Consider the following 12,218-nt stretch of genomic DNA (forward strand, 5'->3'; position numbering starts at 1 on the left):
GTCACCTTGTGGGAGGCTTTGCCTCTAGCAAAGCGCGCCAAAATAGAGGTGGAGAAGAAGGCCGAGGAAGTGAAGCGCACAGTGGAACAAGTTGCCTGGGAGGCCTATGTCGCGTCCGAGAGAGTCGGGCAATTGGCTCTTTGGCAGAAGGCTCGTGCGAGGGCCGTGTGGGTGGCGGAGGACGCCCGTGCCGACGCCCTGAGTGCAGTCGGGCCCAAGCGCCTCATCTACACTTGGCGATACGTGGACCGGGTGCACGCTTCCAGCGAGGAGGAGTACCTGTTGGCGCCGGATCACCACACCGGTGAGATCGCGCTCGGCCGCCGGCAAGCCGCCAATCAGCACCTCACGAGTTGCGATGCTGAGGAAGAGGCATTGTGTTGGCGCGCTGGGAAACGGCCGTGCACCAGGGCACTCGTGGCGCGCCGCAAGCGCTCCTGCGAGCGCCGTGGCTTTTAGGAGGAGTATAATTTTTGTTTCGTAAGGCGATCTCATTAGTTTTGGGACGCAAATGATAAATCCCGAACATTTAGGAATTTTTAGCATCCTTAATTAAGTATGTAAAAGGGAAAGTTTGTAAACCTTGTGTATTCGTACGCATTTTACATGTACGTGCATATAGAACAAACTTTACTATATACTATCACACTACACGTCTCTCTCGATATATGCTTGCAGACTGTGCTACTCCCTCCGTCCAGGTCAATAAGTCATCTTCGGTTGTGCACCGTGACCAAGAAGGAGGGAAGACTTATACACCTAGACGGAGGGAGTACTACTATTACTTATGTACGTGCAAATGCACGTTTTAACATTACGATGCGGTTTTTGTAAAAGTAGAAAAACAGCACTAGTCAAGCTTGTGAAACGATTCAATGCAAAACAAATGCAAAAATGTTCGTTTGATTGTTTACTTTTTGCTTCCTTCTCTGTGGTTATTTCTTTGTTGGACTTCGTACGGAGTATCTCACTGGTTGGAAAGGCATGCCAATTCCCAAACCGCTTCCTACACACTGTATCTCACTGGTTGCCAGTGTTGACATTGTCGCCCATGTCGTCGAGGATGAGGTTGCCGAGGTCGGGGAAGAAGTCGTCATTCGCCAAGTCGTCGCTGCCAGCAGTCGCGCGAGTGCGCTCCCCAAAAATCTGATCGCCCCTCTCCCGTACAGGATCACGAGAGGCGGGGTTTCGGAGGTCTGCTGTCCCTTCTCCCGGAGCACACCGAAAGGAGGGGTGTAGAAGACTTGCTTAGCAGCACAATGATCTGGAACGGTGGTGAGAAACTATATAGTGCGGGCCGGGTTGGTCGTGGGAATATTGCTCTGTCCTCGGCTCGGCTCAATCCCGCAACCCGCGGCACGTTGTGACGAGGCGTGGCATGGCAAGGCGATCGAGGAGGAGGAGCGCGCGTGTAGGTCTGCTCTTCTCATGCTCATACAAGTGGTAGAAGAGCTCACCTTATAAAGGCCTACTAGCAAAATTCCAACATCGACCGAGCCGTCCATGAAACGGGAGTGGTTGTAGGGAACGTTGCGCCAGTTGAATATATGAGCAAGTTACTACGAGATTTAATCCGAATAAGCACAAAATAAATCATGACGGTTATCACAGAGATGAAACTAATCATGCGGACTAGCATAGTAGTAGGATACAGAGTAGAAACATGAATTCTACCACGATTTCAAACAGGAAGGACTGAAACACATACGGTGCAACGGGAGCAGCACCGATGGCGTTGAGGTTGTCGCCCATGTCCAAACACCACACAGACACGGTCTTTGAGCACGGTTCGTAGTCGTTCCACGCTCGGGCATTGAAGTTTGTAACTATTTTAGATTAGAATATACTACTCCTCCGGTGCTAGTAGTAGAGCAGAGTCCTACTCTACTACTCTACTCAAGCAAGTTAGGGCATAGCATTGTAGGGAGTACCAGTACTGTGATCACTCAAGCAAGTTGTCTGGCATCACATGACCCTACGCTGCTGGTATGTGTCTCGTAAGTCAAGCGGCGTGCTGTAGTCATCATCACCTGTCCACTTCCCGCAGCACATATTCGCTTCTCCATCTTTGTCTGCACATAATCTTGTCCAATCCTCCATCCCCGCTAAGGCGCCTCCCACCTCGTCCGAAACCCAAGCACTAACAATGGAAGAACCGAGCAGCGTCCGCCGAAAGAGTGGCTGGAATTCGCTCCCCACAGAGGTAATCAAGCTCATTGTTTCGCGTGTGAACAATCTCAGTACCATGCCGCTCGCCGCGTGCTCGTCGGGGCTGTACCGTTTACTCAAAGCCCTCAGGCCGGAGCTTTTTAAGCCAGCTCCTTGCTTGCTGATGCTGCCTGATCTTCAGAAATGGCGTGCCATGTAGCATAATGATCGAAAGGTGGCAAGCATCAACCCCCTTGACTGCGATCCGATCCCCATCAGCCTCAACTACATTAACGGTATGTACTGTGTCGGCATGAACTCGTCTTGGATGGTGCTCGTCGATGGTCGCGGCAGCTGGATGCTCGTGGAGGTCTACACCCGGCGATTGATCCCCCTTCCTTCGATTAACACTGCACTGCTTTGGCACCGCGGCCCAGAATACTCGGAATCTTACAGTAGCCAACATGATACCAAGTTTGATTTTCTCAAGGTTGTAATCTACCAAGTGCCCACAAGATCTGCGAATTATAAAGACTTCAGGCCAATTGCGTTCTTCAACCGCGGTCTCGCCTATCTGACAGGTCACTGCGATAAGTGGATAAATCTGCACGTCCATCGCAGGATCATACATCCTCCATGGTTCTCTGATGCCATTGAACACAAGGGCTTCATTTACGCCGTCGACTCCTTCTATGGCTGGACGTATTGCTGGCCTACTCCAGTCATCGCTACAAACGGCTGTTACAGCAGTATGTTACTTTCCTATGATATCATGATGGCTTTCTTATATTACTGTCAACATTTGCTGAAAAATATTCATGCTCATAACATGCTGTTCTTAAGATTGACTAAACCAAGAGCCCTTTTTTATCTGACTCCAACTTGATATGATGTTGTAGGCTGCCTGGTGTCCCTACGCTTCCTAATCCCAGAACCTTTGAAAGAAAAGCGGCATGGCAGTTGCAGGTGGTTCCTGGCTCGATCAGACGACGGCAAAAGATTGATGATCGTTCGCACGTACCGGACATGTTGTTTTGCGGAATACAATCATAGTCACTGCAAGGTCTTTGAGCAGGATCCCAGCTTCTCTGGGCCTTCAGGAATTTTTGACTGGAGGCTGGTAAGTAGCCTTGGTACACGCTCTCTGTTTGTCAGACTTAATTATCCGATTAACCAGGAGATAACCGATGGCAAGGATCATGATGGCAGCGCGGTTTCGTTCATCACGCAAAACTGTGTGTACACAGCGTACCATGCATCTCTGCATGCACCATACCCTGATATGTGCCGCCATACTCTGCAGCCCAAAGTAGGAGAGAGGGTCGCAAGTATCAGACTTCGACCTGCTGCTGGAGTTTCCCCTGTCAGGCACCCATCTGGTTCAAGCCGTCAGCCAATCTCCACAGCTTAATAAATAGTAATGTCTAACTGAGCCAGTTAGTTAGATGCGTACACTTGGTGTAGTATGATCTTTATTTAGTTTGATGCATACACTTGTTCTTTTTTAGTAGCCCTTTTGTAATGATGGCTGATGTTTGGTTTGGAAGAGAGAGCTGCGCCTTCACTCTTCTGGCCTGCTTACTGCTTCTGTTGCACCCCCAGCCCTGGTTTCTGCTGATGTTGTTTTCAATGTACAATCAGTAGTATATTTCGTCTGTTGGTTGAATAAATGTGTTGTTAGAACGACAAACACAATGTATTGGAAGTCGTTGCACGGTTCGATCCTTTAGTGCCCCGTACCGTACGTAGAGCATACTATTTATCGTACGGAACACTTTTTTTTGAAACTCGGAACACATTTTCCACTTGTTGATAACATGCAGCTCACTGATGAAGGCACAATAGAGAAGCCCATAATTAATTGGAAGGGAGGCTCTCACATGAAGCCGGACCATGTACATGCTCATGGTCCCCTAAACATAAATAAGTAAATAAATAAATAAATAAAGCTAAATGCTCATGCACTAGTTCTGTGGGAAAATAGGTAGCCCAGTATTTCTTTTTGAAGAATACCCAAGCTAGGCCTATTTGTTTTCTCCAAATTACTGGGCTGCAAATCTTTCAAGACAAGGAGGGATGAATTCCGGCCTGGCTTAAGAGTATTGTCAATGTCTGTTAAAAGTAATATCAAAAGGGGTTGAAAATTCCAAAAAATTTATAGCAAATGGCAATTAAGTTTCTTTTTTTGTTTTTGTTTTTCACTGATATCTTATACGTATTTCATTGGATTTAACATGACATAGTACTAATTTATTTTTAATTTTTTTTAGTATGGCTATTAATTTTTGGATTAAGAATATTTCGTTCCCCAACAAAAATTTGCGAATTTTCAAAATTTCTCACATATTTAGTTAATGTTTTGACCCTGGTACTGACCAGAAAATGGCCAGCAATTCTAAAAATGGAAAACGGGCCGCAATAAATTCCATATGATTAGAAAATGAGTAAAAATTCTAAAAATAATAGCAAATGGGCTGTACACGCCACAGATTTCGACGCTGACTTGTTTAGGCAGGGCTTTGTCAGTGAACACACGATTCTAGCAGCAGTTACTGTTGGATGTCCATCCAACGGCTGACGTGCTTCTTCAATCTCTGATCTTCCTGCTCCAGCCGCCTAAACTAGCGCCGGCGGGACTGCCTGCTCCCTCCTCTTGTGGCCCGCTGTGATGCCGTGCAGGCTTCCCCGGCCCACCCTACTCCCTCTGCTGGCCTGGCCGCACGCAATCAACTGCCTCCTTATTACGCGAAAAAAATGATTCCTCCCACTGACATCTGGGGCGCACTGGTTGGGAGGCTGACCTGTGGGCCTACTAAGTTGACGCGTACGTAGGGCTTGTCAACTTAGTCAACAAACGATTCTAGCAGTAGTAACCGTTGGATTTCAATCAAATGGTCCTGTTGCTTCTTCAATCTCTGCTCTTCTTGCACCAGCCGCCCAAACCAGCGCCGGGGAGACCGCCTGCTCCTGCCTCTAGTGGCCAGCTGTGCTGCCGATGAGGCCTCATCGCCCCCTACTACTCCCACCGCTAGCCAGGCCCTGCGGCGACGGCAGCCTCACACCGCAGTCGAACCAGTGAACCCTCGTACTCCTCTCCGCGTGGGCATCCACTGCCGCGTCTTCCCCGGCTCCGCGTCGTCCCCTTCCTAGGCCTCGCCGTCGTCCACCGCCTTGGTGCTCCCGGCGCGGCGTGGTCAACGTGGTCAATGACATTCCATCGGAAGAGTACTGTACGTGGAGAGGCTGACAGCTGGGTCCATGGCCACAGCCCGGTTTTTTTTATTTGCCAAGTAAGTCACTTTGTCGGGCCTGTTGGGCTACAAATCTTTCAAGATGAGGAGAGCTTTCATTCGGCTGGCCGAGAAAATGGCCCATCAGTAATGAGAAATGAGCTGTACATTTTTAAAACACATCAAACCAGCAATTAGTTTCAAATATCTTTTTTTCATTTCGAGATTTGAAATTACATTAATTTTTATGCGTGGAGAATTTGTTGGACTTTATATTGATATACATTTATTTTAAAAATCTTTTTGAATGTGAGTCGAAATTTCGGGATTAAAAACAGTTTGGACCGCACCGAAATATGCAAAATTTCGTATAATTTTTTAACCGTGGCCACAATATGGGTTGTAATGCTAACACAAAGCATATGGGCTCCAAAAAAGACCTTAATAATTAGCAAATGGGCTGTAAATTATTAGAAATAATGGCAGATGGGCTGTATGCTGTTTTCACAGATTTGAGGCTTTCTTCAAAAAGGTTGACGCACAAGCAGTGACTGTTGGATGGCCGTCCAACGGCCGTCGTGCTTCTTCAATCTCTACTCTTCCTGCTCAAGCCGCTTAAACAGGCGCCAGCGGGACTGCCTGCTCCCTACCCACGCAAGCCTCACCGCCCCACCGTACTCCCATCGCTGGCCTAGCCATCCCTCTACTCACCCACACATGCTGTTATTCTCCGGCAACGTCAGGCGAACCAGTAAACCCTCGTACAGTCGTACTCCCCTCCGCATGGGAAACAACTGCCGAGTCTTCCCTGCCTCCATGTCATTCCCTTCCTAGGCCTCGCCGTCGTCCACCGCCCTGGTGCTCTCGGCGCGGCCTGGTCAACATGGTCAACGACCGACATGCATCTGAAGTGGACTTTACATGGAGAGGCCGACAGCTGGGTCCACGGCCGAACGCAAGGAAATGCCTCCTTATTACGCGCAAAATAATGATTCCTCCACCTGACATCAGGGACCCACCGAAAGGGCCTCTGTATTTCACAAAAAAACATTGCCACCGCTGACAGCTCAGACCCACCAGCTATATCTTCGCACGCAAGGAAGTGCCTCCTTATGATGCACAAAAAATGAATACTCCCCCTGTTAGCTGGGACCTAGTATAGTGGCAGGCTGACTTGTGGGCCTACTAAGTTGACGGGGACGGAGGGCTTTGTCAACTTAGTCAATATGCACAATTCTAGCTCTAGTGACCGTACGATGTCCATCCAACGGCCGTAGTGCTTCTTCAACCTCTGGTCTTCTTGCTCCATCCACCCAAACCAATGCCGGTCGTGCCTCATGCTCTTGCCTCCCGTGGCCAGCTGCGATGCGGCAGAGGCCTCACCGCCCCCTACTACTGCCACCGCTGGCCAGGCCATCCCTCTACTCACCCACACCCCCTGTTATTCTGCGGCGACGACAGCCTCACACCGTAGCGAACCAGTGAACCCTCGTACTCCTCTACGCGTGGGCATCCACTGCCGCGTCTTCCTCGGCTTCACGTCGTCCCCTTCCTAGGCCTCGCTGTCGTCCACCGCCCTGGTGCTCTCGGTGCGGCATGGTCAACGTGGTTAAGGAACGGCTTCCATCGGACGTGGACTGTACATGAACAGGCTGAGAGGTGGGTCCACGGCCGCAGCAAGGAAGTGCCTCCTTATTACGTGCAAAATAATTATTCCTCCACCTGACAGCGGGACCCACCGGACGGGCCACCATATTTCGCCCCCCTGACTCTGCTGGGACCCACCAACTACATCTTCGCACGCAAGGAAGTGCCTGACAGTCGGGACCCACCTGGTTGAAGCGTACGTCGCGTTGTCACTCTGGTCGTGAACGTGTACGTACATATATACTGGTCGATGTAGAGGCACGCACGTGTCCTAGTAGAGGCGGCCAGGGTGCAAGAAAGAAAATACAGCCACGTATGTGTACATACGGGCGGGGTCTCGAACGCCTACTCGCGCATACGTACGGCTAGGGCTCGTGTAAATGGCTGGGTCGGAACGGAGAAACAGCGTCGTCATCGTGTTCATGGGGAGGCAACAGAATGCGTCGTGTTCATGCGGAGGCAACAGAATGCGTCATGTTCATGGGGAGGCAACGGAATGCGTCGTGTTCATCGGGAGGGCTTGGACGGAACATGCGATGGAAACGAGGCCCGGCGTACCGCAGAACGGAGGAAACGGCCTTGTGTTCGACCCGCCATATTCGAAACGGGATACTGTTCATTGGGAGGGGTGTGGCGTACCGCAAAACGGAGGAAACGGACCTCCTACGGTCGAAACGGGGGTCCTGTTGATCGGGAGGGGTGTGGCGTACCGCAAAACAGAGGAAACGGACCTCCTACGGTCGAAATGGGGGTCCTGTTGATCGGGAGGGGTGTGGCGTACCGCAAAACGGAGGAAACGGACTTGTGTTGGAGCGCTACGGTCGAAACGGGGGTCCTGTTCATCGGGAGGGATGTGGCGTACAGCAAAACGGGACTCCACGGGATACTGTTCATCTCCACCATCGACCTCCTCTAGCCTCCATGGGCTCCTGTTCATCCAGCCTCCACGGGCTCCTGTTCATCCAGCCTCCACGGGCTCCTGTTCATCCAGCCTCCACCGCGCGCTACTCCACCGGCTACTGTTCAACCATACCTCCACCGTCTACTGTTCATCCAGCCCTCCACACCACGGGGTCCTCTTCAACCACCCCTCCACGGGCACTCCTCCACCGTCTACTGTTCATCCAGCCCTCCACACCACGGGGTCCTGTTCAACCACCCCTCCACGGGCACCCCTCCACCGTCTACTGTTCATACAGCCCTCCACTACACCACGGGGGCCTGTTCATACAGAGGCAACGCCACCGCTCACTCTTCATCCAAACCCCCCCCCCCCCCCCCCCCCCCCCCCCCCCCCCCCCCCCGCAATGCTCACTGTTCATTCCAGAGGCAGCATCGATCGGCTTCAATTAGCAGCAGTAGCGAAGGAATCGCTTGATCGGGTTCAGTTAGCATCCATCGATCGATTGCTCGGGTTCAGTAATGCGTAGCCTACAGTGCAATCGCTCGGGTTCAGTTAGATCCCAATGCCTCGCTCGGGTTCAGTTAGAGCCAACGCCTCGCACACACGTGCGTATGTGTACGAGAAAAACATGCATCGCTCGGCCCCCGACCTCCCATCGTAACTGGGAACTCCCCGAAATTTTCCTCCCCCTCACTTCTACCATGGTTTTTTCCGTCATGGATGGCCCAAAGAATGTCATGCAGCTGCGTCTCCGGCCCGCCCAGGACGAAAAGCCCATTTTCTGTCATGATTTTTTGTCATAGAAGTAGGAACCCACCACATCTATGATGATACTGGGTTTTGTCACAATTATCGTCATAGAAGTGTCATATGTATGATAGAAAAAAATTTCGTTCGGCCCAAAATGTCACGGATGTGTCTTTTTTTGTAGTGCTCATGGGCCCCTCGTGGCTCCCCTGATGTATTTGTTCCGCCCATATATATCCATATACCCTAAAACTATCGAGGAGCACAATAGATCGGGAATTCCGCCGCCAGAAGCCTCTGTGGCCACCGAAAACCAATCTAGACCCGTTCCGGCACCGTGCCAAATGGGGCAATCCCTCTCCGGTGGCCATCTTCATCATCCCGGTGCTCTCCATGACGAGGAGGGAGTAGTTCTCCCTCGGGGCTAAGTGTATGCACCAGTAGCTATGTGTTTGATCTTTCTCTCTCGTGTTCTTGAGGTGGTACGATCTTGATGTATCGCGAGCTTTCCTATTATAGTTGGATCTTATGATGTTTCTCCCCCTCTACTCTCTTGTAATGGATTGAGTTTCCCCTTTGAAGTTATCTTATTGTATTGAGTCTTTAAAGATTTGAGAACACTTGATGTATGTCTTGCCGTGCATATCTGTGGTGACAATGGGATATCACGTGATTCACTTGATGTATGTTTTGGTGATCCACTTGCGGGTTCCGCTCATGAACCTACGCAAAAGGGTTGGCACACATTTTTGCCGTGATTCTCCGGTAGAAACTTTGGGGCACTCTTTGAGGTTCTATGTGTTGGTTGAATAGATGAATCTGAGATTGTGTGATGCACATCGTATAATCATACCCACGGATGCTTGAGGTGACATTGGAGTATCTAGGTGACATTAGGGTTTTGGTTGATTTGTGTCTTAAGGTGTTATTCTAGTACGAACTCTAGGGCTATTTGTGACACCTATAGGAATAGCCCAACGGATTGATTGGAAAGAATAACTTTGAGGTGGTCTCGTACCCTACCATAATCTCTTCTTTTGTTCTCCGCTATTAGTGACTTTGGAGTGACTCTTTGTTGCATGTTGAGGGATAGTTATATGATCCAATTATGTTATTATTGTTGAGAGAACTTGCACTAGTGAAATTATGAACCCTAGGCCTTGTTTCAACGCATTGCAATACCGTTTGTGCTCACTTTTATTATTAGTTACCTTGCTGTTTTTTATATTTTCAGATTACAAAAACCATTATCTACCATCCATATCCACTTGTATCACCATCTCTTCGCCGAACTAGTGCACCTATCCAATTTACCATTGTATTGGGTGTGTTGGGGACACAAGAGACTCTTTGTTATTTGGTTGCAGGGTTGCTTGAGAGAGACCATCTTCATCCTACGCCTCCTACGGATTGATAAACCTTAGGTCATCCACTTGAGGGAAATTTGCTACTGTCCTACAAACCTTTGCACTTGGAGGCCCAACAACGTCTACAAGAAGAAGGTTGTGTAGTAGACATCACTGCCGAATGTCGCTGGGGTAGGGCCTAATAAGTGCACAGGTGAGGGTGTTGAAGAGGCTGGTCTCTTGAGGTCTTCTTTGCGTCTTCATTTATCTTCGGTCCAGGCCAGTTTCCGGTTTCCCCGCGCGTCATGTAAAGCCAATAGTGGTGGGGCCGCCCTAGTAATGGCCGTGAATGACTTTAACGCACGGGGTGGAAACTGCCAATTCACTCTTCGCATCCCGCCGTTATCCTTAGCCATGTATGCGGCATGCATCGCGCGGGGTAGGTAACGGAGGCGCGTGGCGCGGGAGAGCATCAAGGCGATGGCCCGGTCTTCCTGAATTGGTGGAGGAGGAAGATGGCCGCTCGTTCTGGGAGCTCCTACCCTCCCCGCCCTGCCTATAAAAGGAGGGGCGAAGGGAGGGCGGATCCATCCATCCTTGCGCTTCTCTTTCCTCTACCTTCCGTTCCTTGTTGGTTATGCTGAAGCGAAGAGCCTGGGGCCAGGCCCGGGGCTCCATTCTGGGGCTTTCCATGGATCCAAAGTGGGGATCCGAGCGGCGCGGCGGCAACGCTGGAGGTGTCAACTCTGGTGTGCTTGCCTCCGGATTGCCCGTAGCCTTGTCTTTAGTGGGAGGGGATGCGAGCAATACCACGTCAGGGCCTGTATTGGGTATGGCGCACGGTACTCGACCGCTCCCCATTCTTCTTCTCTTCGCGGCGCTGGGGAGGAGTCACGGAAGGAAGTCGCCGTTAGCAAAGGCTACCCTGACTCCTCCTGGGCGCCGTCCTCTTCCCGTGCAGGAGGGCTGTTTGCTCCTACTCATGTCCTCTGGGCGCATGGTGGCTTCCGATATCAGGGCCGTCGGGGAAGACCATGCTCTTTGTGGGGAGTCCTTTGGGTTGCATGGTGCCTGGCACGGCTGCCGCGACGGGGTCTTTGAATGGCAGTGGTACAGAAGGTAGTAGCAACCCATGATGCACCAAGAACGGGGGCGACCGTTCCAACGAGTCGTGTTTGCGGGTGACTCCACTACCCCCGTCTGGGCTCCCTTCAGTGTCACTGCCCCTCCTGGCCTCCAGTTCCTCCCTCCCAACCAGAGGACGGCGTGTTCAGGATCCCGGGGAGGCGCCGAATCCAAGCCGAGTCCGCCTCTTGCTTCCTTAGTCCCTCCCTATAATACCCTGAGGGAGATGGACAAGGGCAAAGGCGTAACGGGGCACTTATCTTTTTTCAATTTCAAACCTATCGACACTTGCCAAATTTTAATTCAAATAATGTAATCTATCGAGTCCATGTTTGCGTTCTATAATGTTTGTACTTGTATTACCAGCATATTAATGAAAAAGATGAACCTTGTCGGGAACCTGTGCATGTATACGTCCATGCAGAGGTGGGATGCATCCTTAGTTAAATAAACAAGTTTTCCCCGGCAAGCTATCCTGCTGGTACCATTTTGTTTGCCGAAGAACTATGTCTGCCGGGCAAAATACAAAGGGACTAGCCCCCCCCCACCAACTTCCTTTTACCAGAGGCGACTGTGACCATTCTGACTGAAGCAACGTTCAAGTCAAGGATGGGAGCACCTAAGTCTGAAAAGAGTGGAGAGGTTTTCTCATGCACAAGTTATAGCTTACAGAACACTAATGGTCAAGAGGTAGAACTTATTTGTTTTTGGCTTGCCAGGGATCGCGGTGTCGGGCTATCTCCTCAACTCCTTATTGAAGCCAAGTTCACGGCAGGAACTTGCAGCTTCATGCAGATGAGGATGAATGAAGGATGCGATCCTATCTATATGCATATGCAAATGCTTATGAGATGCTTAGGTAGTGCTCTTGGAATGCTCATGCATGCATGCAACTTGGTCGGGGGTCCCCCACGGTGCTTCATTTATTTTCTCTTGCACAGGGTCATCGCCCTGGCTTTGTAAAAGGGGTTACATGCAACTGAGGCAAGGCATGTACAAAAGGGTGGCTGCTAGGCAGGGCCTGATAGACGCGCCTTACGGGTAGAATTTGCGGAGATGATCAATATTCCA

Source organism: Triticum urartu, chromosome 4, assembly GCF_003073215.2.
Source record: "Triticum urartu cultivar G1812 chromosome 4, Tu2.1, whole genome shotgun sequence".
Classification (NCBI taxonomy): Eukaryota; Viridiplantae; Streptophyta; class Magnoliopsida; order Poales; family Poaceae; genus Triticum; species Triticum urartu.